At 47.2% G+C, this 25,541-nt stretch overlaps 1 protein-coding gene across 3 annotated transcripts in view; it reads left to right on the top strand.

Moving 5' to 3' along the window:
* The first annotated feature begins 269 nt into the window (after positions 1–269).
* Positions 270–25,541, top strand: part of LOC145361307 (phytanoyl-CoA hydroxylase-interacting protein-like) — a 73,243-nt gene continuing 47,971 nt past the window's right edge. For 2 of the 3 annotated variants that reach the window (XM_080216960.1, XM_080216958.1), the window contains exon 1: positions 270–481. The gene's annotated coding sequence lies outside the window, so the exon portion shown is untranslated. Of the gene's footprint in view, positions 482–8,615; positions 8,700–25,541 lie in introns of those variants that run through there. The other variant, XM_080216959.1, reaches the window with a different exon arrangement.

The following is a 25,541-nucleotide window of genomic DNA, read 5'->3' as shown; positions in this document are numbered from 1 at the left end:
AACAAGCTTCCAAACGAAATCATTGCCCAGTTCATAATGTCACTCCCAAGTGTTACAGCAGGGGATGAATGGACTCTTTGTCACATACGTTCTGCACAGACACACACATACAGCAGACAGCTAGGCACAGCCTGGGGATGGTGTGTCTCCTTTAATAGGAGGAGGGGAGGGGGGTGTGTACCTGCAGGATCCTCCAGGGACGGCGTGAATGTGGGCATTATGCAGCGACTTGACGTAGGGTCAGCTGTTGCTGAAAGGCAGCAGTTCCACCGAGGAGAGAGCAGTGTCTGAGACGAAGGCAGAAGGGGAAAAAAAAAGAAGGGGGGTGTGTGTGAAAATTAAAAACAAAAAGGATGCAGCTGGAATAAACTCAGCCATCGCAATCCCCCCCTTCCCCACCCCCTCCCCCCAAAAAAACCCCAAAACCTTTTGCAACTGAGCGTTCAGGCGAGGCTGAAGAATTGAGAAGGCACAGTTTCAGGTGGGTACACACTGTCGGATCTTCGGTTGAACGGATTCATTCATTCCAGGATAGGGAGATTGCTGGGGTTGTTATGCAATTTAATACTCGGTGCTTTTTTTTGCTTTTGGGAAAAGGATCTGTGTGGGGCGGGGGGAGTGGGGTCCATCTGCAACACAGCACCAGAACTACACACACATACACACACACACACACACAGAAGGCATTTCTAAGCAGCCAGTAATCCAGGAGATGGTGCATAAAAACGGCGGGGGGGGGGAGGTGTAAGCAATTTCTCTTTCATCCAAACACCCAGGGGTGTGGGGGCTCTTGGAAATGCAGCAGGATAAACAGATCAAAGACCTGGGCAGGACGGACGGTGGGCCCCCGCGTTCCAGCTATCAAGGCTAATGGGAGAGAAGGGTGCTTAACCAGTTCAGCACCATGGACAGAGGGGCGTCGCAGTTTAGGGGGCCGGGGCGGGGGGGGCACAAGCCGGTGGATCCACCACTCACACGTCCCTTTGAAAAGATTTGCACGCACACCTTCTGGGAATGGTCCCTCCGAACAGGGAGCGGGGGCTTGAGGATGGAGAAAATTCCTTCACAGCGAGAGAGGAATATCTGCTTCCCCCATCCCCCCAGGATTCTAGACATTTAGCAAGGTTCTTTGCATGTTTCATTAATTTGTTTATTTTTTTTGATGGCTGTTCTTTTGGATTTCTGTGTGTGTGTGTGTGTGTGTGTGTGAATATCAGATTTAGCAGAGAACTCAAAACCCCTCCAAACCCCTGCGCTATGGCATCATGTCTCCATCAGTCTCTCTTAATTAGAATTACAGCGCCAATTGCTTCCCCACTTGCCAACCAGCTGAGACGTCCAAACCCATCCTGTTGGAAGCAGGAGGGTAGACTTGCGCCCAGTCTGCTTGACTTGAGTTAACCTCCTCTGTTAAGTACGCCCTCTTGCACCATCCAAAGTCCTTTGGATGTCAAGTCTGTGCCACACATTTTAGCGCAGCTGCCTCACACAGCCGGGGACCCAGGTTCAATTCTGGTCACGGGTGACTGTGTGGAGTTTGCACATTCTTCCCGTGTCTGCGTGGGTTTCCTCCAGGTGCTCCAATTTCCTCCCTCACTCCAATGATGTGCGGATTGGGTTGATTGGCTGTGCTAAATTATCCCTTAGTATCCAAAGATGTGCAGGTTAGGAGGATTGGCCATGCTAAATTGTCCCTTTGTGTCCAAAGATGTGCAGGTTAGGTTCATTGGCCATGCTAAATTACCCCTTTGTGATCAAAGATGTGTAGGTTAGGTGGATTGGCCATGCTAAATTGCCCCCTTAGAGTCCAAAGATGTGCAGGTTAAGTTCATTGGTCATGCTAAGTTACCTATTAGTGTCCAAGTATGTGCAAGTTCGGGGGAATCGGCCATGCTAAATTGCCCCTTAGTGTCCAAAGATGCGTGGGTTTGGTTGATTGGCCATGATAAATTGCCCCCTTTGTGTCCAAAGATGTGAAAGTGAGGTCAATTCCCCCTTAGTGTCAGGGGTTTAGCAGGGTAAATACGTTACAGGGTTACAGAGATAGGATCTGGGTGGGATTGTTGTCAGTGCAGCCTCGATGGGCCGAACAGTCTCCTTCTGCACTGCAGGGATTCAATGATTCTATGTTCCCACTAGCACCAGTAGGTACATACCTTGCAGAAGCACTCCCTCAATGATTTGTGTGGCATAAACTATATGCAGCGGAGTTTACTGATCAGAACTTATCCAGCAGCATGGGTGTTGGCTCAGTAATACTCTGGTTGATGAATGAGGAGGGTTGATTCAGCCACATGTGACCACTTTCTGGTCACCCTACCAGAAAGCACAACATTGTGGATGCTGAATGATACTGCCCAACATGGAACAATCTCCCTTTGGATCGACTGGGTTCAACTTTCAAGAAAGATCACCAGGATGAGACAAGGGGGTGGGGCTGGGTTCCCATGGAAATGTGCACCATCCACAATGAAGAAGGCAGGGAGGGACAATTCTCCTGAAAAATGAACAAACACCTCGGTTGTCAGACCAAAGTGTTAACAGAATGTTTCATATTCAGAAATATGTCATGAGACTTTAAGAATCCTTTATATCTTCAGGCCAGCTGCCGAGAGGCTGTGTCGGGCATGCACTTGCAGACACACATATGTTACGCTGAACATATTAACATATACACATACATACCTCACAGCATCAGGGAGCCGGGTTCGATTCCTGGCTTGGGTCACTGTCTGTGTGTGGAGTTTGCATGTTCTCCCTGTGTCTACGTGGGTTTCCTACCAGTGTCCAAAGATGTGCAAGTTAGGTGGATTCACCATGTTAAGTTGCCCCTTAGTGTCCAAAGATGTGCGGGTTAGGGGGATTGGCCATGCTAAATTACCCTTTTGTGATCAAAGATGTGTAGGTTAGGTGGATTGGCCATGCTAAATTGCCCCTTAGTGTCTAAAGATGTGCAGGTTAAGTGGATTGGCCATGTTAAATTGCCCCTTGGTGTCAGGGGGACGAGCTAGGGTAAATCCGTTGGGATAGGACATGGGTGGGATTGTGGTTGCTGCAGACCTGATGGGTGAAAGGCCTCCTTCTGCACTGTTAGGATTCTATGATATTCTGACACAAACAAGCTACCACTCTTGGACAAACACATTAATACTTTCTAACACACTGGTACACACACACACACACACACACACACACACACAATCACACTCTGATACACACACTAACACACTGTGGTACGTGCTCACACCAACATAGACACATACCCTGGGTCGCATTTGCGAATATCACCAGTTGAGCTGTTTAGCACACAGATTGGGTGACATTTTAACCTTCATTTCCTTCACTAGACATGCACTAGTTTTTAAAAATTTATTAGTATTACAAGTAGACTTACATTAACAGTGCAATAAAGTTACTGTGAAAATCCCCTTGTTGCCACATTCTGGTGCCTGTTCGGGTACACTGAGGGAGAATTTAGCACCTAACCAGGATGTCCTTTGCACTTTGGGAGGAAACCGGAGCACTCGGAGGAAAATTACGCAGACATGGGGAGAACGTACAAACTCCACACAAACAGTATCCCAAGCTGGGAATAGAACCCGGTCCCTGGCGCTGTGAGGCAGCAGTGCTAACCACTGTGCCACCGTATCACTGTACACTGTATCACCGTACCAGCAATGTATGCTGTGACACATCGAATACCAACACAGCTTTGGTTCATCCGCAATCAGATACAACCAGATCTGTGTTAGTGAGAAGAAAATGGCTGAATGAAGTGCTGTCGGAGGGCTTTCACCTCAGTGCCCACTTTCTCTGGCCCATATTGATGGGTTGTCAGTGTTAATAGGGGTTTGTGCTTAATTCTACCCTTTCATTAACCACTGTCTCTCCGCACACTACCCACCTTCTATTCTCATGGTAAATGTGACTGGAATGGACCATGCTGGATGTCACGGTTTCTCCGTTACCACGGAAACCCCAGCGTAGGATGTGCAAGTCACTAACAGCATTCATCCTGACAAGAATAAACTGGTTTTTCTGGATTGCTTTCTATCTGGGCATCAGAGCCTGGTCTGGCGATAGAACAAGAAGTTGCATTGTTGTGGCGCCTTTTTCTAAGATGGAAAATATTCTAAAGGGTGGGGAAGGAGATAAAATGAATCACAGCGCAGACAGAATTCCTGAGTTAGGGTAGCCTTGTCAAAGAGGTCACATCTTAAAGTAAAACATCTAAAGAGGGAGAGAGAGCAGTCGAGGGGCAGACAGAGATTTGGGGATGGCATATGGAGGGACATGAGTAAGGAAACTGCATGTTCTGTCTCCAATAGTGGGCTAAAAGAACAGGAGGAAAGACTGGAGGATACAGTAGGCTAGGGATGGAGGCAGGGAATGTAAGAATGGAGATGAGATGGAATGGGATGAGGCAATGTAGGGAATTGAAGAAGATCTTCAATTCCATGCTCTTGGAAGAACAGGCATCAAGAAGAAGTGGGAGAGGATACAGGCACCAGGTTTTGAGATAGCTGAGGTTGCTAAAGAGTGCAAGTTCAGCCAACAGCAGCTTGGATATATTGAACTGAGTGGCAACAAAGCGTGGGGAAATGGTTAAGGCAGCAATGGGGGCTGAGAGAGGAATGGAGATCAGGTCATACATAGAGATACTCCATGGACTTGAAAGCAACCAACTCTCAAAGTCTGCAGTCTCTGCATAAACTTGTGGAATTGTAGAATCCTGACAATGCAGAAGGAGGCCATTCAAGCCATTGAGCCTTCACCGACAACAATCCCACCCAGGCCCTATCCCGTAGCTTCACGGATTTACCTGACGAATTCCCATGACAATAAGGGACAACTTAGCATGGCCAATTCACCTAACCCCATATCTTGGGACATTAAGGGGCAATTTAGTATGGCCAATCCATCTAACCTACACATCCTGGGACACTAAGGGGCAATTTAGCATGGCCAATCCACCAAATCTACACATCCTGAGATACTAAGGGGCAATTTAGCATGGCCAGTCCACCTAATCTACACATCCTGGGATACTAAGGGGCAATTTAGCATGGCCAATCCACCTAGCCTACACATCCTAGGACACTAAGGGGCAATTTAGCATGGCCAATCCACCTAACCTACACATCCTGAGATACTAAGAGGCAATTTGGCATGGCCAATCCACCTAATCTACACACCTTGCGACACTAAGGGGCAATTTAGCATCGCCAATCCACCTAATCTACACAGCCTGGGATATGAAGAGGCAATTTAGCATAGGCAATCTGCCTAACCTGCACATCTTTGGAACATGGGAGGAAACTGGAGCACCTGGAGAAAACCCACGCAGATACAAGAAGAACGTGCAGACTCCACACGGACAGTGACCTGAGGCTGGGAATTGAACCCAGGTCCCTGGCGCTGTGAGGCAGCAGTGCTAACCACTGTGCCACCATGCTGCCCTTTCTTGCGAACATGTACTAAGGTACAAACACACCAAAGATAGTCACATCACTGTCTCTCCAGAACTCAGGGCTTTGAATGCTTTGGGGGATGACCATGAAATACATTCTCATATCATATTTTTCAGTCAGTCAGTGCTGAGTGCACACCACAGTACAAACACTCGACGAATCATCAAGGACTGGTGCAGCACTGTGCAGAGACGGAGAAATTTGCATGCAAAGAGCAACATTCACCACCTCAGGGCAACCCAAAGCACTTTCGATGATGTACTTTGGAAATTCTAGTCTGTGTTCTAACAACGCAACAGTCAGTTTTAGCACAGCAAGATCCCAGAAACTGCAACAACCAGATCATCTGCTTCTTAAATGCTGGGCAATGTAAAAATATTGGCATGAACTCCCCTATTACTCTTCAAATACTGCCGCACGATCTTTTGCCAAGGGCAGATAAGGCCTCTGTTTGACCACCAAACCCTAAAGACAGCACGTCTGACAGTGCAGAGCTCCCTCATTACTGCCTTGGAGTGTCAGCAAAGATCTAAATTTGCTCTTGTCACACAGTGAACACTGGCACAGATGGCATTTATTGCCTATCTCTGGTTGCCCAGTGATGTGCTGCCTTCTTGAACCACTGCACGTGTGGGATAGGTACAACCATGGTGCTGTTAGGAAGGACGTTCCACGATTTTGACCCAGCGGCAGTGAAGGAACGTTGATATAGTTCCATAAAAAAATGAAAGTCTGGGATCACGTACCAACTGACTCAAGAACAGCTTCTTCCCTGCTGCCATCAGACTTTTAAATGGACCTACCTCACACTCAATTTATCTTTCTCTACACCCTAGCTCTGACTGTAACACTACATTTGGCACTCTCTCCTTTCCTTCTCTATGAATGGTATGCTTTGTCTATATAGTGCACAAGAAACAATAGTTTTCAGTGCATCCCAATACATGTAACAATAATAAATCAAATCGGGTCAGGATGGTGAGTGGCTTGGAGGGGGAACTTGGTGGTGTTTCCCATGTGTCTGCTGCCCTTGTCCTTCTAGATGGTGGAGGTCGTGGGTTTGGAAGGTACTATTGAAGGAGACTTGGTGAGTTGCTGCAGTTCGTCTTGTAGATAGCATGCACTACTGGCACGATGCACTGGTGTGGAGGGAGTGAATGTTTAAAGTGGTGGATGGAATGTTTTTGTCCTGGATAGGGTTGGATTTCTTATGTGCTGCTGGAGCTGCACTTATCCAAGCAAGTGGAGAGTATTCTCTCAGTCTTGTGCCTTGTACATGGTGGACAGGCTTTGGGTAAGAGAGGAGTTGGGTCACTTGCAACATAATACCCAGTATTTGGCTGGCTTTTATTGATATCAGCTGGTGCAGTTAAGTTTCTGGTAAATGGTAGAAGCTTTGGAAATGTTAATGCCATTGGATATTATTGGACAGAGGTGGCCGCCTTTTATCGAAAGGATATTATTAAACTAGAAAGAGTGCAGAAAAGATTTACAGGGATGCTACCGGGACTTGATTGTTGAGTTATAAGTAGAGGCTGGATAGACTGGGACGTTTTTCCCTGGAGTGTACCAGGCTTAGGGTTGATCTGAGAGAGGTCTATGAAATGATGAGGGATATAGATCAGCTAGATAGTCAACATCTTTTCCCAAAGGTAGGGGAGCCTAAAACTACAGAGTATAGGTTTAAGGTGAGAGGCGAGAGATACAAAAGTGTTCAGGGGGAAACTTTTTTCACACAGAGGATGGTAAGTGTTTGGAACGAGCTGCCAGACGCAGTAGTAGAGGTGGGTACAATTTTGTCTTTTAAAAAGCATTTAGACAGTTACATGGGTAAGTGGGTAAAGAGGGATATGGGCCAAACGTTGGCAATTGGGACTAGCTTAGGAGTTAAAAATAGGCTACCATGGGCAAATTGGGCCGAAGGGCCTGTTTCCATGCTGTAAACCTCGTGACTCTATGCCCTGCATTTTTGTGGCATAAATATTATTTGTCACTTATCAGTGTGCCATTTGAACCAATGAACATCTGATTTAGAAGCATGGGTGCTGCCTACTGTAGCAGTACACTCCAGTAAGGGCTTGGCCTCGATACTGCACAGCAGAGATCTGTGTGAACACGGCCTGAGTTAAAAGTAAAGGGCAAAGTTATTCTCTTTACACATCCCAAGTGACGTAGCTTCCAATCTTCTCTCCCCTGGCACAGAGGAACAGCTGACATCTTTCATATCCCTACAGTGCAGAAGATGGCCATTCGGCCCATCGACCACAATCCCACCCGAACCCTATCTCCATAACTCCACATATTTACCCCGCTAATCCCCTGACACTAAGGGGTGAGTTAGCACTGCCAATTCACCTAACCTGCACATCTTTGGACACTAAGGGTTAATTTAGTGTGGCCAATCCACCTAACCTGCACATCTTTGGACTGTGGGAGGAAACCGGAGCACATGCAGACATGGGGGGAGAATGTGCAAAGTCCACAAAGTGATCTGAAGCCGGAATTGAACCCAGGTCTTTGGCGCTATGAGACAGCAGTGCGAACCATTGTGCTGCTTATCTTTCTGATGACCTCTTTCACTCGTGTGCCACACGGGACACCAGTTGGAAAGATATTTGCACTGACAAAACAGTTGGAATTGCATATTAGCCAATGTGAATAGAAAATCAGGAGTCTCAAAACCAAACCGTCACAGTTCTAAGACAAAAATTTAAAATTTAGGGTGGCACAGTGGTTAGCACTGCTGCCTTACAGCGCCAGTGACCCGGGTTCGATTCCCAGTTTGGGTCACTGTCTGTGCGGAGTCTGCACAATCTTCCCATGTCTGCGTGGGTTTCCTCTGGGTGCTCCAGTTTCCTCCCACAGTCCAAAGATGTACAGAATAGCTGGATTGGCCATGCTAGATTGCCCCTTTCGTGTCAGGGGGGACTAGCTAGGGTGAATGCATGGGGATAGGGCCTGGGTTGGATTGTGGCCAGTGCAGACATGATGGCCCGAATGGCCTCCTTCTGCACTGTAGGGATTCTATGACTTTGTTCTATGACTCATAAGTTGACCTCTGAAGCTTTGAAAAATCCCTTTAAATACGGAGCATAAAAGTGAAAGACAGGCAAAGGTGGTTGTCACTTTTCTCATTCGCCGCATAGGGTCTACTCTGTGTGGGCGTGTTGTGAGCTCCCATGCATCTGCGCAACACAGCCAGTAACGCCTGCTCAATTTGTTAAGCCGGTAAGTAAAACGTGCATTTGTAAAGTGTAAATTTGAGGCTCATTACTAACATGAGTTTCACATGTCGCAATTGAAAAGGTTGGGGGAGGCGGGGGGATGGTGGCGAATGTGCATACGTAATATTTGTTACCAACTTGCATGCTGAAATCCACAGTCTCCCTCGTCATTCTCAGCCTGATCTTCAAAGTCTCCAAGAGGCTATACCCGCTTTGACAATTCTTGCATGTGTTTTGTCATCGATATGTACGGTTCAGAGAGTGCGCTGTCGAGATAAGTGAACTTACCAACTGCTGACAGGTTCTGGTCATACCTTGTTCTCGAGATATGCCTTTTCTGGAGCAGGCTTGTGTTTTACTCGTGTTATCTTCCGGCTGCTTGTAAGAGTTATTGTATGTATTGGTGAATTGCGACATTGCATGCCCAGGTTTGAAACAGCACCTTGTGTAGTCATCAACAAAAAGGACATCACATCAGGGGGATCTGGGCGTGCAGGTCCACTGTTCCCTGAAAGTGGCAACGCAAGCTGCCAAGGTGATTCAGAAGGCATAGCATGCTTGCCTTCATCAGCCGGGGCACTGAGTACAATCGTAGAATCCGTACAGCACAGGAGGCCATTCAGCCCATTGAGCCTGGACCAACCACAATCCCACCCAGACCCTGTTCCCATAACCTCACACATTTACCCTGCTAATTTCTTCCTGACACTAGGGTCAATTCAGCATGGCCAATCCACCTAATCCGCATATCTTTGGATTGTGGGAGGAAATCGGAGCACCTGGAGGAAACCCATGCAGACATGGGGGAAGAACATGCACATAGACAGTGACCCTAGGCTGGGATGGAACCTGGGTCACTGATGCTATGAGGCAGCAGTGCTAACCACTGTGCCACTGTGTCACAAGAGTTAGGAAATGATGTTGCACCTGTATAAAACCTTGGTTAGGCCGCCTTTGGGGTATTGTGTGCAATTCTGGTCACCACACTATCGGAAGGACATGGAAGCTTTGGAGAGAATGCAAAGAAGGTTCATCAGGATGTTGCCTGGTCTTGAGGGTATTGACTATGAGGAGAGGTTGGATAAACTAGGCTTGTTTTCACTGGAAAGTGCTGAGGAGAGACCTGATAGAGGTCAGCAAAATTATGAGAGGCATAGACAGGATGGATAGTCAGAGGCTTTTCCCCAGGGTGAAAGTGTCAGTTACAAGAGGGAAAAAGTTCAAAGTGAGAGGGGGAAAGTTTAAGGGAGATGTGCGGGGCAAGTTTTTCACGCAGAGAGTGGTGGGTGCCTGGAACGCGCTGCCAGAGGCAGTAGTGGAAGCAGGCACATTAGCAACATTTAAGAGGTATTTGGATGGGAACATGGGATAGGGAGGGAATAGAGGGAAACGGACCAAGTAAGGACAGAAGGGTTTTTTTAAAAATCTAGTTAGGGCATCATGATCTACACGGGCTTGTGACGCGTTCTGTTGTTTGATAGGACACCTATGTGAGCATTTCAAGACGACTTAAAAGACGAGGTGTTTCTCCAGGATGTTCTGGGTGAGATGGATTGTGTTTCAGGGAGTGCCAAAACTGTGCTTCACTGTTTAGCAAGTGAAGTGCAGCGATTCAACAAGAGTTTGGTGTAAGCTAACCTGTGAGAGAGTCGTTGTATAATCTGGTGCCGTGAGTCAGCATTAAGAACAGTACTTACCCAGTCAGGTGACACTCTCACACATCACACGTCAGCTGCACTATCTGCTCTTAACCCATCCACGAACAAATCTTGCAAAAACATCAAATGGTCAAAAACAAAGCCCCTCCTTGTGTTGTGCTCTTCCCAGAGTAAAATATTATTTTACTTTACACTGAACTGTCAACGGAAGAAGATTGATCGCAGTTAGGTAGTTTGGCTACAAAAATTGGCTCCCTGTGCAGGCGCATTTAAATACACCGTTTTACCGCTTCCAGGACAGACCATGCCATTATTAGTAGATCGTTAATTAGTAGATCGGTGGCACCAGGGCTCAGAGAAATGCGGGATAGGCAGTTCACCATGGTCAGTCAGTACATATGTTGCTGATTTGATGCTAGTACGGCCAAGTTCCACCTTAATGCTTCAGCTAACGTTCTCTCTTAACATGTGTTCAGTAGCAGAAAAGCGCACTAGTGCATTTTAACAGTGTCTTGCATGGAGAGTCACTGATTGAGCTCCATGTAGGACCCATTGAGTACGAGCTTCTTGAGGCCTAATAACTAACTCAAGAGCCTGTTCGCCGAGCCCTGTATAAAGCAGGACCCTGAGCAGGTCCATGATTCCTTTTTAAGTTTAAGTTTATTTATTAGCATCACAAGTAGGCTTACATTAACACCGCAATGAAATTACTGTGAAAATCTCCCAGTCACCATACTCCAACGCCTAATCGAGTACACCGAGGCAGAAATTACCCCCCAACCAGCACGCCTTTTGTACTGTGGGAGAAAACCGGAGCATCCTGATGAAACCCATGCAGACATAGGGGAGAACGTGCAAACTCCACACAGGCAGTGACCCAAGCCAAGAATTGAACCCAGGTCCCTGGTGCTGTGAGACAGCAGTGCCAACCACTGTGCCACCGTGCTGTGTTCACCACAGGCTTGCAGTTTTTGTTTTACTCTACTTTCGTTTTACAGCCGACTCCTGGAGTTATTACAAATGGGATCATCAACCACTCTCTGGCAATGTCCCTTGTAGCATACTTCTTGAACCCAGAACTTGGCCTGCACAGTATCATGCAGGCTGCTGCAAGGCTAAGCACTTTGTGGCGCAGCACGGTGACACAGTGGTTAGCACTGCTGCTTCACAGCGTCAGGGACCCAGGTGCAATTCTCGCCTAAGGTCATTGTCTGTGCAGAGTCTGCACATTCTTCCCCGTGTCTGTGTGGGTTTCCTCAGGGTGCCCCAGTTTCCTCCCAAGTCCGAAAGACATGCTGGTTAGGGTGCTAAATTCCCCTCCCACAGTCCAAAGATATGCAGGTTAGGCAGATTGGCCATGCTAAATTCTCCCTCAGTGTACACGGACGGGTGCCGGAATGTGGCGACTCGGGGATTTTCACAGTAACTTCTTTGCAGTGTGAATGTGAGCCAACTTGTGACTAATAAACAAACTTTACTTTTACTTTACACATGCTCTCAAGTTCATCATTGGTTGATTCTTGCTGGTGTTTGCTGCGTTGGTGGAAATGTTTGATGGTTTGTATTTCCATTCAGAATTGGTGAAAATCTACAGGGAGCAGTGCATCCTGTTGTGAAAGCCTTGCTTCTGACTTCAAGACCACTGGCTCCTAGGCTTCATGCTGTTGTAGTCACTGTTCAACAGTCCCCAACGCCTTCGTAAATCAGCTGTGTAGGATTTAACCTTTGTAGAAAGTGACTTGGTTGTAACATTATCACCGTGTCATGGATAGATCCTGCGGTTTGACATTGTGTGATCGATATGTCCTTCCCGTCATAATAAATACTGGTTCGGCAGGACACTCTTCCCGCATCGATGGAAGCTCGCACTGTAACATTCCCAAGGGTGAATGTCAAAGATTTGCATTTATATAGTGCCTGCAGGACATCTCGAAGGTCTACCAAAAATAAATTCTTGAAAATCCATAGAGCCAGCCTCTACTGCACCATGGGGAAGAGATTTCCATAGACTAAAGATCCCCTGAGAGAAAAATAATTCTCCTCATTGCTGTCTTAAAAGGGAGACCACTTATTCAGAAATGGTGTCTCCTTGGTCCAGTTAGCCCCCAAAAGAGGAAGTATTCTCACCATATCCACCCTCCTAAGATTTCTCTACAGGATGAATCATAGAATCCTACATATAGAAGGAGGCTTTTTCCAGTCTACACTGACCACAATCTCACCCAGGCCCCATCCCTATAATTCCATGCGTTTATCCCCTTGCATGTCATGCCATCCTAGAGCCACAGCAATGTGATCGACTCTCAATTGCCCTTGGGCAACTAGGGATGGGCAACAAATGTTGGTCAGCCAGCAATGCTCATGTCCCACGAATGAAAAAAAACCAGCATCAAGGCTGACACTTCAGTGCAGTTCTGAAGGAGTGCTCGACTGTCAGAGGTACCGTCCATCAAGGAAGATCCCATCATGCCAAGTGTGGTAATTATTTTAGAATTCATTAATAGGACATGGGCATCGCTGGCTGGCCAGCATTTGTTACCCATCCCTAGTTGCCCTTGGAGGGCAATGGAGAGCCAACCACATTGCTGTGGCTCTGGAGTCACATACAGGCCTGACCAGTAAGAATGATCTTCCTTCCTTAAAGGTCCTTAGTGAACCAGATGGGTTTTTCCTGACAATTGACAATGGTTTCATGGTCATCAGTAGATTCTTAACGCCAGATATTTTTTATTGAATTCAAATTCCACCTTGTGGCAAGATTTGAACCAGGGTCCCCAGAACATTAGCTGAGTTTCTAGATGAATAGTCGAGCAATAACACCACTAAACCATCGCCTCCTGTTAACCGATCCCATGGCCCTATTTGATGTCTTGCGGGGAGTTCTCCTGGCCTCATTCCCCTTGAGACATAGCCAACAAAACCAGCTCACTGATCCTTTTATAGCAGCAACTGCACCTCCCTTGGTGTGAGTATCACCGTACAGAGGATGTGAAAGAATGAGTTATATTTTTACCCCCACTTTTCACCTCGATGAACATCACAACCTGTGGAACAGGAACACTAAATGATCACAAGTCTCAGGAGTGTGAGATTAATGATAGCATCATCTCCACTTGCAGTATGCGTGATCCCAGAAGGGGTCCAGCTATTACAGAGTTCAAATTCCCTGCCAGTGTGGGGGTACATTTCACCACTAAACACTCTGCATGTTAGGGTGATGAGCTCCCTGAACACACTCTCAGTCTGGCAGTTCATCACCTTGTCCCCATTCCCATCCTTTAAATGGGTGGCATGATGGCACAGTGGTTAGCAGTGCTGCCTCACAATGCCAGGGACCTGGGTTCGATTCGTGGCTTGGGATTATGCCTCATCTGGCTTGCTTCCTGTTCCTCGTTCATTTTGATGTAGCCACAACCAAAATAATCCCTGATTGACCCATAAGGACGGATCATTTCAAAATGCAAAGTACTTGTTGGCCAACACTGTGTACAGGGTTTCTGCCTCCAGGCAAAGTAGTGGCCCCCAGTAGGTATGATACTTGCACAAACTTGAACTGTTCAGATTATGGACCTCTTGTCCACATCAGATAGTTCTTCTAGTTGTTGAAAACTCTACCAAGTGGCTCCCATAACTCATGCAACATGACTAGAGTTACTAGCTGGACAGTATAGCTCTGTTATATTCTCCTCCCACTGGAAACCAAGATTTGCATTTATATAGCGCCATTCACATCCTCAGGATATTCCCAATACGCTTTACAGCCAATGAAGTGTGGTCACTGTTTTAATGTCAGAAATGCAGCAATTAACTTGCACACAGCAAGATCCCACAGACAGCGCTGATGATGATGACTCAGTAATCTGTTGGATGAAGGATGTATTGGTCAGGACACAGGGGCGTCTCAGTACTGACCTCTGACAGTGCAGCGCTACCTCAGTACTGACCATCTGACAGTGCAGCGCTCCCTCAGCACTGATCCTCTGACAGTGCAGCGCTCCCTCAGCACTGACCCTCTGACAGTGCAGCATTCCCTCGGTACTGACCCTCTGACAGAGCGGCACTCTCTCGGTATTGACCCTCTGACAGAGCAGCGCTCCCTCAGTCCTGACCCTCTGACAGTGCAGCCCTCCCTCAATACTGAATGTCTGACAGTGCGGCATTCCCTCAATACTGACAGGAGACATCCCAAAATCTTCCTCTTGGTGTGAAAAAATGATTCTTTGAACTGATTCCAAAAATTAAAGAATAATTCTAAATAGTGCAATCTTTGCTCCTGACTCTCCGCACTTTGAGAATCCTATTTGAAGAGTTTCACCTCCTCTGCTTCTTACCCTGGCCTCTCCAAACACCAGCCCAATTTCTGTCATTTGTGTTATTTATTCGTGGGATGTGGGAGTCACTGGCTGGGCCAGCACTTATTGCCCATCCTTGAGGGCATTTAACAGTCAACCACATTGCTGTGGCTCTGGAGTCACATGTAGGCCAGACCAGGTAAGGGCGGCAGATTTCCTTCCCTAAAGGGACCAGATGGGATTTGCCAATAATGGTTTCATGGCCATCAGTCGATTCTTAATTCCAGATATTTTTTATTGAATTCACATTCCACAATCAGCCATGGCGGGGATTGGAACCCTGCTCCCCACCACATTACCCTGGGTTTCTGGATTACTAGTCCAGCGACTATGCCATGGCCTCCCCCTCTCCCCAATCTGTGGCAAGCTTCCAACTTTCCTCCTGGCTTCCCGAAACCAATTACCGAGCACACTAACCTCTCCGTAGAGAGAAAGAGGGAGATAGAGGGTGGGATTTACCCGCCGCGCTCACTCCAAGACTGGAAAGTCCCACCCAAGGTCATCGGACCTTTGAATGGTCCTGTACTGCTCACTACGATTCCCATGGTGGGCAAATTTGGTCCAGGCGGGGAAATCAGAAAACAATGCACTGCGCACCCATCTCACAATCCTCCCGAAAGTGAGTTACAGCCACACTCGGAGGGCCGATGGACTGGAGCTGGGGTGAGTCTTCTCCCCACCCCACTTAGTTACGGAATGAAAGGTGAACAGCTAAAGGAGGATGAGTACGTCACCGCTGATTCAATTGATATGACTTATTACTCCAAAGACTGATCTTTCGACTAAAAAAGAAGACTAGTTAGATTTGAATGGAAAGAGTTCAGAAAAGCTGTCAGGCAAATTCAAAGAATAAGACCATAAGACACAGGAGCAGAATTAGGCCACTTGGCCCATCGAGTCTGCTCCACCATTCAACCATGGCTGATATTTTTCTCATCCCCATTCTCCTGCCTTTTCTCCATAACCCCTGATCCTCTTATTATTCAAGAACCGATTGATCTCTGTCTTAAAGACACTCAGTGACCCGGCCTCCCCAGTGTGGCAAAGAGTTCCACAGATTCACCACTCTCTGGTTGAAGAAATTCCTCCTCATCTCTGTTTTAAAGGACCGTCCCTTGAGCCTGAGGTTGTGCCCCGTGGTTCTAGTTTCTCCAACTAGTGGAAACATCCTCTCCACGTCCACTCTATCCAGGCCTCGCAGTGTCCTGTAAGTTTCAATAAGGTTCCGCCCCCCACTCATCTTTCCAAACACCAATGAGTATAGACCCAGAGTCCTCAGCCACTCCTCATACGACAAGCTCTTCATTCTCGAGCTCATTCTTGTGAACCTCCTCTGGACCCTTTCCAAGGCAGGCACATCCTTCCATTAATACTCTAAATCTTGACACTTTTCTAAATGGGGAAATGCTTAGGAAATCAGAAACACAAAGGGACTTGGGGTCCTTGTTCAAGATTGTGAACTGTTTTGGGCCCCATATCTTAGGAAGGATGCGCTGGCCTTGGAAAGGGTCCAGAGGAGACTGAGTGGTGGAGCAGACTCAATGGGCCGAGTGTCCAAATTCTGCTCCTGTGTCTTATGGTCTTATGATACAGGGCTCAAAACTGCTCACAATACTCCAAATGGGGTCTGGCCAGAGCCTTATACAGCCTCAGAAGTACATCCCTGCTTTGTATTCTAGCCCTCTCAACATGAGTGCTAACATTGCATTTGCCTTACTAACTGCTGACTGAACCTGCATGTTAACCTTAAGAGAATCTTGAACAAGGACTCCCAAGTCCCTTTGTGGATCATCATATACATCATATATCAGAACAAACCCCAGATGTTGGAGATGATAACAGTTTGCACCCTCCAGAACGTTTACACAGAACTTTTTCAACTCCAACTGTACCTTTTCCCAAAGGTACGGGAGTCTAAAACTAGAGGGCATAGGTTTAAGGTGAGAGTACAGAGATACAAAAGGGTCCAGAGGGGGAATTTTTTTCACACAGAGGGTGGTGAGTGCCTGGAACGAGCTGCCAGAGGTAGTAGTAGGGTGAGTATAATTTTGTCTTTTAAAAAGCATTTAGACAGTTTCATGGGTAAGATGGGTATAGAGGGATATGGGCCAAATGCGAACAATTGGGACTAGCTTTGGGGTTTAAAAAAAGGGGGCTGCATGGACAAGTTGGGCCGAAGGGCCTGTTTCCATGCTGTAAACCTCTATGACTCTATGCACAAACTCAGATATAATGTTGTGACAAAACATGAATCTTAAACAAGGGCTTTGCCACTGAATGAGATCGATAGGAAGCTGTTTCCTTCAATAACAGATGCTGAAATTATAACAGACAGGTTCAGAGGAAATAGGGTGTTTAAACCTCAAATAATGTTGTGCCCATCAGATTAGAAACCTGCTTCTTCAGCTCCAGAGAAAACAGTCCCTCATTAGACTTTCAGATTCTGTGAATATGAACAAGTCACAAAGCCGGACTTTTGAGCAAAATTGTATTTATTTTCCTCGGCCTGTTTTTACTGTCAGATTTATTTAGCTTTTTTTCAGAGTGGTTCTGTTCGAGTCCCGCCATGGGGCGGCACGGTGGCACAGTGGTTAGCACTGCTGCCTCACAGCGCCAGGGACCTGGGTTCAATACCCAACTTGGTCACTGTCTGTGTGGAGTTTGCATGTTCTCCCCCATGTCTGTGTGGGTTTCCTCTGGGTACTCCAGTTTCCTCCTACAATCCGAAAGATGTGCGGGTTAGGTTGATTGACCATGCTAAATTGCCCCTCAGTGTCCAAAGATTTGTAAGTTAGTATATTGCCCAGCTGAATTGTTCCTTTGTGTCCAAAGATGTTTATGTTAGGTGGATTGGCCATACTAAATTGCCCCTTGCTGTCCCAGAGATGTGCAGGTTCGGTGGATTGGCCATGCTAAATTGCCCTTAGTGTCCAAAAATGTACAGGTGAGTGGATTGGCCATGCTAAATTGCCCCTTAATGGCCAAAGATGTGCAGGTTTGGTGGATTGGCCATGCTAAATTGCCCTTAGTGTCCAAAAATGTACAGGTGAGTGGATTGGCCATGCTAAATTGCCCCTTAATGGCCAAAGATGTGTAGGTTAGGCGGATTGGCCATGCTAAATTGCCCCTTAGTGGCCAAAGATGTGCAGGTTAAGTGGATTGGCCATGCTAAATTGCCAATAAAGTGTCAGGGGAATTAGCTAGGGTAAATGCATGGGGTTATGGGGAAAGGGCCTGGGTGGGATTGTAGTGGGGCAGACTCGATGGGCTGAATGGCTTCCTTCTCACTTGTAGGGATTCTATGCCTTAGTGAAAGAATAATTTGTCCGTGTATGTTTTGCAGGTTTCTGTCATTCTGTACAGACTTGATGTGTTAGTTTAGGTTCATGACTGTTATGTGGCACTGCTTGGGTTTCTTAGCATCCTGGAACATTTATAATTTACTCCACTATCTCAGTGTTTTGAGGAATCTGGGCCTCTTGCCCGTTCTCTCAAAAGGATTAAAAATATAGCTGGCTGAGAAGCCGAACTCTTGGCTGGCACTTCTAGCCAGGCTGGGAGATGCTCTCGACTTTGCCCAGTCTCTGATCACTGGTATAATACAACCTTTCAAGCAGACTCCACTTTGTGCGCTGCTCTCAACCTAACTCTCAACTGGCACGGCACTGTGGCACAGTGATGAGCACTGCTGCCTCACAGCGCCAGGGACGCATGTTCGATTCCCAGCTTGGGTCACTGTGTGGAGTTTGCACACTCTGTCCGTGTTTTAGTGGGTTTCCTCCGGGTGCTCCGGTTTCCTCCCAGAGTCCAAAGATGTGCTGGTGAGGTGGATTTGCCACTAAATTGCCCTTTAGTGACTAAAGTTGTACAGGTTGGGTGGATTGGCCATGCTAAATTGCCCCTTAGTGTCCCAAAGATGTGCAGGCAGGTGGATTGGCCATGCTAAATTGCCCCTTAGTGTCCAAAGATATGCAGGTAGGTGGATTGGCCATGCTAAATTGCCCCTGAGTGTCCAAAGCTATGCGGGTTAGGTTGATTGGCCATGCTAAACTGGCCCTTAGTATTCAGGGAACTACCTAGGGTAAATGCCCCTTTCCCCAGGCCCTTTCCTCATAATCCATTGGGTTATGGGGAAAGGGCCTGGGTGGGATTGTGGTGGGTGAGGCTTAATGGGCCGAATTCTTCTGCATCACAGGGATGCTATGACTCTATAGCTCCTCAGACACTAAAGTGATCCATGTCCGTGTGCAGCAAGACAACTTACAGGCTTGGGCTGATAAGTGGCAAGTGACATTCACGCCACACATTTGCCAGGCAAGATAATCTCAAAGAGAGTATCTAAACTCCTTCCCTTGACATTCAGTGGTATCACCATTGCTGAATCTCCCACCATCTAGGGGTCACCATTGCCCAGAAAGGGAACTGAAGCAGCCAAACAAACACAGTGACTACCAGAGCAGGTCAGAGGCTGGGAATTCTGTAACTCACCTCCTGATTTCCCAAACCTGTCCACCATCTACAAGACACAAGTGAATACCATCTATAAGATGCACTGCAGCAATTCACCAGAAATTCTTAGATAGCACCTTCCAACTCCACAACCACTTCCATCTAGAAGGACATAGGCAGCAGACACATGGGGAACACCACCACCTGCAAGTTCCCCTCCAAACCACTCACAATCCTGACTTGGAAATATATCGGCCGTTCCTTCACTGTCGCTGGGTCAAAATCCTAGAATTCCATCCCTAATGGCATTGTGGGACAACCAACAGCACGTGGACTGCAGTGATTCAAGATGGCAGCTCACCACCACCTTCTCAAGGGGCAACAAGGGATGGGCAATAAATGTTGGCCATCCAACGATGCCCATGTCCCACGAATAAATTTTAAAAATTTACGAGTGTGATGGAATATTCTCCACTTGCCTGGATGAGTGTGGCTCCAACAACACTCAAGGAACTTAACAAAACAGTCCTGCTTGTTTGGCACCCCAACTACAAGATGCACTGCAGCAACTCCCCAAGGCTTCTTCAGCAGCACCTCCCAAACCCAAATGACCCAAAGTCACCTGTTCTTCCCAAATAAGCTACATCAACACATTTCAAATTATTCATTTGCTGTATCCAAAAATTGTTGAGAAAACCAGCATTATGTGTTCCACCAGATGGGTTTACTTCCTGGCGTAGGGAGGTAGGAAGCAAGCCAGCCGAGCCCTGGGAATGATTAAAGCTCCAAACCTACTCCAACGTTTTCAGAAGGCGTTGAGAAAACTCTGACGGGTGGTTTCCATTTAGCTAGAGGCTAAGGATCCCCTGCAAACTCTGACACCAGAGACATGTATAATGGTACAATGCCTTTTAATGTTCGGAAGGGTTACAGGGGGCCATTTCACCCATCATGTCAGTGCTAGCTCACTGCCACAGCAACTTACCTAGTCCCACTCCCCTGTTGTCTGGAAATTTTCCCTCTTCAGATAGTTATCAAATTCCTTTTTGAATATGTCATTTAATATGCTTCCACCACATGCTCAGGCAGCGCTCAGTAGATTCTGATAACCCCCAGGGGTTGTAAAATTTTTGTGTCCAGATCACTAACAACCTGTCCTGGTCCCTCCATGCAGATGCTATGCCTCTACTTTCTTAGGAGATTGAGGAAATTTGGCATGTCCGCTGCAATTTCTACAACTTCTGAGAAAGTCGAGGAGTTGGTGGACTTCCTTAACTATAGCATCTGCATGGAGGGACCAGGACAGGTTGTGGTGATCTGGACATCTAAAAACCTGAAGCTCTCAACACTTTCCACTTCGTCCCTGTCCTTCTAGATGGGAATGGTTGTGGGTTTGGAAGGTGCTACATAAAGATCTTTGGTGAATTGCTGCAGTGCATTTTGTAGATGGTACACACTGTTGCTCCTGAGCATCGGTGGTGAAGGGAGTGAATGTTTGTGGATGGGGTGTGGGCTGCTTTGTCCTGGATGGTGTCGAGCTCCTTGAGTGTTGTTGGAGCCGCACCCATCCAGGCATGTGGGGAGTATTCCATCACACTCCTGACTTGTGCCTTGTCGATGGTGGACAGGCTTTGGGGGAGTCAGGAGGTGAATTACTCTCCGCAGATTCCCAGCCTCTGACCTGCTCTGGTAGCCACTGTGTTTATATTGTTGAGTCCAGATTAGTTTCTGGTCAATGGCAATCCCCAAAATGTTGGTACTGGGGGATTTGGCGATGGTAATGCCATTGAATGTCAAGGGGTGATGGTTGGATTCTCTCTTGATGGTGATGGTCATTGCCTGCCAACTGTGTGGTGCAAATGTTACTTGCCATTTGTCAACCCAAACCTGAATATTATCCAGATCTTGCTGCAAAAACATTTTGAACTTTTCCCAGTTCTGATGAAAATTTACAGACCTGAAACCTACAAAGCATCTTTGTTGGGTGTTATTTTGAGGGAGGGGAGCTGGGGTAAGGAGAAAGGGCTGAGAATCCTCAGATTCAAGGGAAGACAGAAGATGAGGATCTCTGTATGTAGGTAACTCGCTGGAGACCCATAAGAACATAAGAACTAGGAGCAGGAGTAGGCCATCTGGCCCCTCGAGCCTGCTCCGCCATTCAATAAGATCATGATTGATCTTTTCATGGACTCAACTCCACTTACTCCCCCGTGTTCATCATAACCCTTAATTCCTTGAGTGTTCAAAAATTTAGTTATCATCCCAGCCCGCGTCTTGAGAAATTGAAAAGGTAGAGAACCTGAAACAAAAGCAGGAACACTGGAAGCACACAGCAAGACAGCACAAATCCGTCAGAGAGAAAAGGCGTGTAATTACTTTGTGTGAGAGTATGCAAAACCACAGGAAGGGAAACTGGTTCTGAGGAAAGAGAAACAGAATTCAGGTTTCAGGTCTGTGACCTTTCATAAGACCTGAATATAATGGGTTGCGCAGCCATGACATGATCCAGTCCTGGGCTGACAAGTGGCAAATAACATTCGAGCCACATAAGTGTCAGGCAAAGACCATCTCTAACAAGAGAGAATCCAACCATCGCCCCTGATCATTCAATGGCGTTACCATCACTGGACCACCCCCCACTATCAACAAGATCCTGAGGGGGATACCACAGACCAGTAACAAAACTGGACAAAGCCATTTGGACAGATACATGGATAGGAAAGATTTAGAGGAACATGGGCCAAATGCAGGCAAATGGGCTTAGCTTAGTTAGGCTTCTTGGCCGGCATGGACCAATTTGGGCCGAAAGGCCTGTCTACATTCTATGAAGACAGATACATACTGTTGTCACAAACGCAGGTCAGAGGCTGGGAATCCTACAGAGAGTAACTCACCTCCTGACTCCCCTAAATCTGTCCATTATATCCAAGTTTTTAAGTTTATTTTATTTGTGTCACAAGTAGGCTTACATTCACACTGCAATGAAGTTGCTGTAAAAATCCCCTTGTTGCCACACTCTGGCACCTGTTCGGGGAGTATTTAGCTAGCCAGCACATCTTTCGGATTGCAGGAGGAAACCGGAGCACCGAGGCCAGAATTGAACCTGGGTCCCTGGCACTGTGAGGCAGCAGTGCTGACCCACTGTGCCGCCGTGCCGCCTGTTGACAGCAGATGTTTGCTCAAAAAATAAATGGAGGATCAGAGGGGCTCACCCAAACAGCATTCCCAATAGCTGGTCACAGAATCATAGAATCCTACAGTGCAGAAGGAGGCCATTCGGCCCATCGTGTCTGCATCAAGCATAATTCCACTAGGCCCCATTCCCATTAACCCATGCATTTACCCTAGCTCGTCCCCCTGAAAGGAAGGAGCAATTTAGCATGGCCAATCCACCTAACCTGCACATCTTTGGACACTAAGCAATTCGGCATGGTCAATCCACTTAACCTGCACATCTTTGGGCTGTGGGAGGAAACCAGAGCACCTGGAGGAAACCCACACAGACACGACGAGAACGTGCTGACTTGACACAGATGGTGACCCAAGCCAGGAATCGAACCCAGGTCACTGGAGCTCTGAGGCAGCAGTGCTAACCTCTGTGCTTCTGTGCCAACAATGGAGCAGCACTATGACACTCTGGCAGCAAGCCAGTTGGCTGCGTGGCGCTCAGGGGAAGCTGAAATAGAAAGGGAAGCAGTGATTTGGAAGTATACATCAAGAACTGGGTTAATATTGGCACATGACATTAATGGAAGCATCAGCACTGTCCACGCCTTATCTGGGAATTGACAATGCCAGAGCAGTGTGGGTGAATGATGTAGCTGTCGTTTAAAGACATCGATCTGATCGTGCGCTGGTCTCTGGGGTGGAGAATGATGATGGATGGTTCCTGGTTACACCTGAATGAGAGATGGACTGGCTGAGAGTACCATTGTTAATGTGACTGTCAGGCAGGGGTGAGAGAAAGAAAATTTGCATTTATAGAGTGCACCGTTTCACCATTTCTGCATCCCACAGCACTTTAACAGCCAACTAGGTACTTTTTAAAGTGATGTTTTAAAGTGGTCCCTGTTGTGATACAGCAAACACTGCAGTCAATTTGTGCGTGGCTAGCTCCCACAAACAGCAATGTGATAATGGCCAGGTAATCTGTTTCTTTGTGATGGTGACCGAGAGACAATCTTCTGACCAGCGCACCAGAGAACATTCCAGGAGTGGCATTTCCATTCTTACAGTGATAGCAACTGCATTCTACAGAGATAAACAACTATGGCGATGGGCAGCACAGTGGTTATCACTGCTGCCTCACAGCGCCAGGGACCCAGGTTCAATTCCTGGCCTCAGGTCACTGTCTGTGTGGAGTCTGCACATTCTCTCTGTGTCTGTGTGGGTTTCCTCCCACACTCCAAAGATGTGCCAGTTAGGTGGAATGGCCACGTTAAATTGTCTTAGTGTCCAAAGGTGTGTAGGTTAGGTGGAATGGCCATGCTAAATTGCCCTTTAGTGTCCAAAGATGTGCAGGTTAGGTGGATTGGCCATGCTAAATTGCCCTTTAGTATCCAAAGATGTGCAGGTTAAGTGGATTGGCCATGCTAAATTGCCCTTTAGTATCCAAAGATGTGCAGGTTAAGTGGATTGGCCATGCTAAATTGTCCTTACTGTCCAAAGATGTGCAAATTAGGTGGATTGGCCATCCTAAGTTGCCCCTTAGTGTCAGGGGTCCTAGAAGGGTAAATATGTAGGGTTACAGGATGAGGATCTGGATGGGATTGTGGTTGATCAGGCTTGATGGGCCAAATGGCCTCCTTCTGCACTGTAGATTCTGAGATTCTATGACAGATAAGGCAGGGGAGTGGGACTAGGTAGATGCTCTTTCAGACAGACAGTTTGGACTCGATGGGCAGTACCTTCTGCTCTGTAAAGGCACTGCGATTCTATATCACCCTTTGTTGTGTTACAAAAGAAGTCATTTAAACCACAGAAGTAGACCATTCAGCCCAACTAGTGCATGCCAGCAGTTACAATCCACATGAGTCCCCTCCCACCATGTTCACTCCTCTATTAGCATAACTCCCCATTCCCATCTCCCTCAATGTTGTTATCTTTCTTCTCTTAAATGCATCAATGCTCTTTGCTTCCAACACTCCCTGTGGTGTGGAGTTCCACACTCATAATCACTCTGCGGGTGAAGAGGTTCTCCCTGAATTCTTCTTCAGAGAAAAGGGGCAGAATTCTCCGGCTGCGCTGGTTGAAAAGCCAGAAATTGCCACCTGACTGTCTATGGGGGTTTCACATTGTCCACAACCCGCCTGTTAAAGTTCCAGTGGCGGGCGGGAATGGGAGAATTCCGGCCAAGAACCCCAGTCTATTCAGTCTCCTGTGATAGGGAAAAACCTCTCTGTTCTGGCACCAGCTTTTCTGCATCGTCCCCAGTACATCTGCATCCATTTTATAATCTGGAGACCAGAACTGTGTGCTCTGATCTCAAAATGTGATCAAACTGGGGGGAACAAATGTACCTTAAAAATTACACTTTAATTTCTCCTATCAGTCTGTTTATATTGAATTAATAGTTATAATTTACTAGCGACCTACAGGGAGATCAATCAGTTTAAAGTTCATTTACTGGTGTCACAAGTTGGCTTACATGAACACTGCAATGAAGTTACTGTGAAAATCTCCTAGTCGCCGCACTCTGGCACCTGTTCGAGTTACACTGAGGGAGAATTTAGCACCTAACCTGCACGTTTTAGGTGCGTGTTAGGTGGATTGACCACGCTAAATTGCACCTTAGTGTCCCAGGATGAGTAGGTTAGAGAGATTTGCGGGGTAAATATGTGGGATTTTGGGGACTGGGCCCGGGTGGGATTGTTGTTGGTGCAGACCTGATGGGCTGAAGGGCTTCCTTCTGCCCTGTGGGGATTCTACGATTCTATATGGCAAAAAGAACTTTTGAACTGCGCAGCAGGTCTATGGGAGACCTACAATGTTTCCGTGTGTTCCCAGAGGGCATCTAATTTGATAAAAGACATACCATTGCAGGCCTTACGGGTAAAAAGGGGGGCAGGGTGGGGGGGAGTGTTGTTCATTGGATCGCTCCTGCAATGGGCTGGGAGAGGTGCAATGGGCCAAATGGTCTGCTTTTGCTGTCTGTTGCTGTCACAGCTGCAGTGCCTTTTCTGTGGATTGACGCTGGAAAGCTCTCTGCTGACTCAATAGCAAGCTTCTCACGGGGGTGGAGGCTGGGGGGGGAGGGGTGGGGGGGCGGATGCTGGTCTGTGTTCAGGCTCATGGGGAAACCTCGCGACTGTGCACTCAGCTGTTGCTTTGCCAGGCACTGGCAGGATCACTGGTGAGTCAGAACCCATGAGTACAGCTGCACTCGGA

This window comes from Carcharhinus amblyrhynchos, chromosome 34 (assembly GCF_965287045.1).
Source record: "Carcharhinus amblyrhynchos chromosome 34, sCarAmb.v2.hapA, whole genome shotgun sequence".
Classification (NCBI taxonomy): domain Eukaryota; kingdom Metazoa; phylum Chordata; class Chondrichthyes; order Carcharhiniformes; family Carcharhinidae; genus Carcharhinus; species Carcharhinus amblyrhynchos.
The sequence above is the reverse complement of the archived record's forward strand: the minus strand, read 5'-3'. Positions and strand labels throughout refer to the sequence as shown.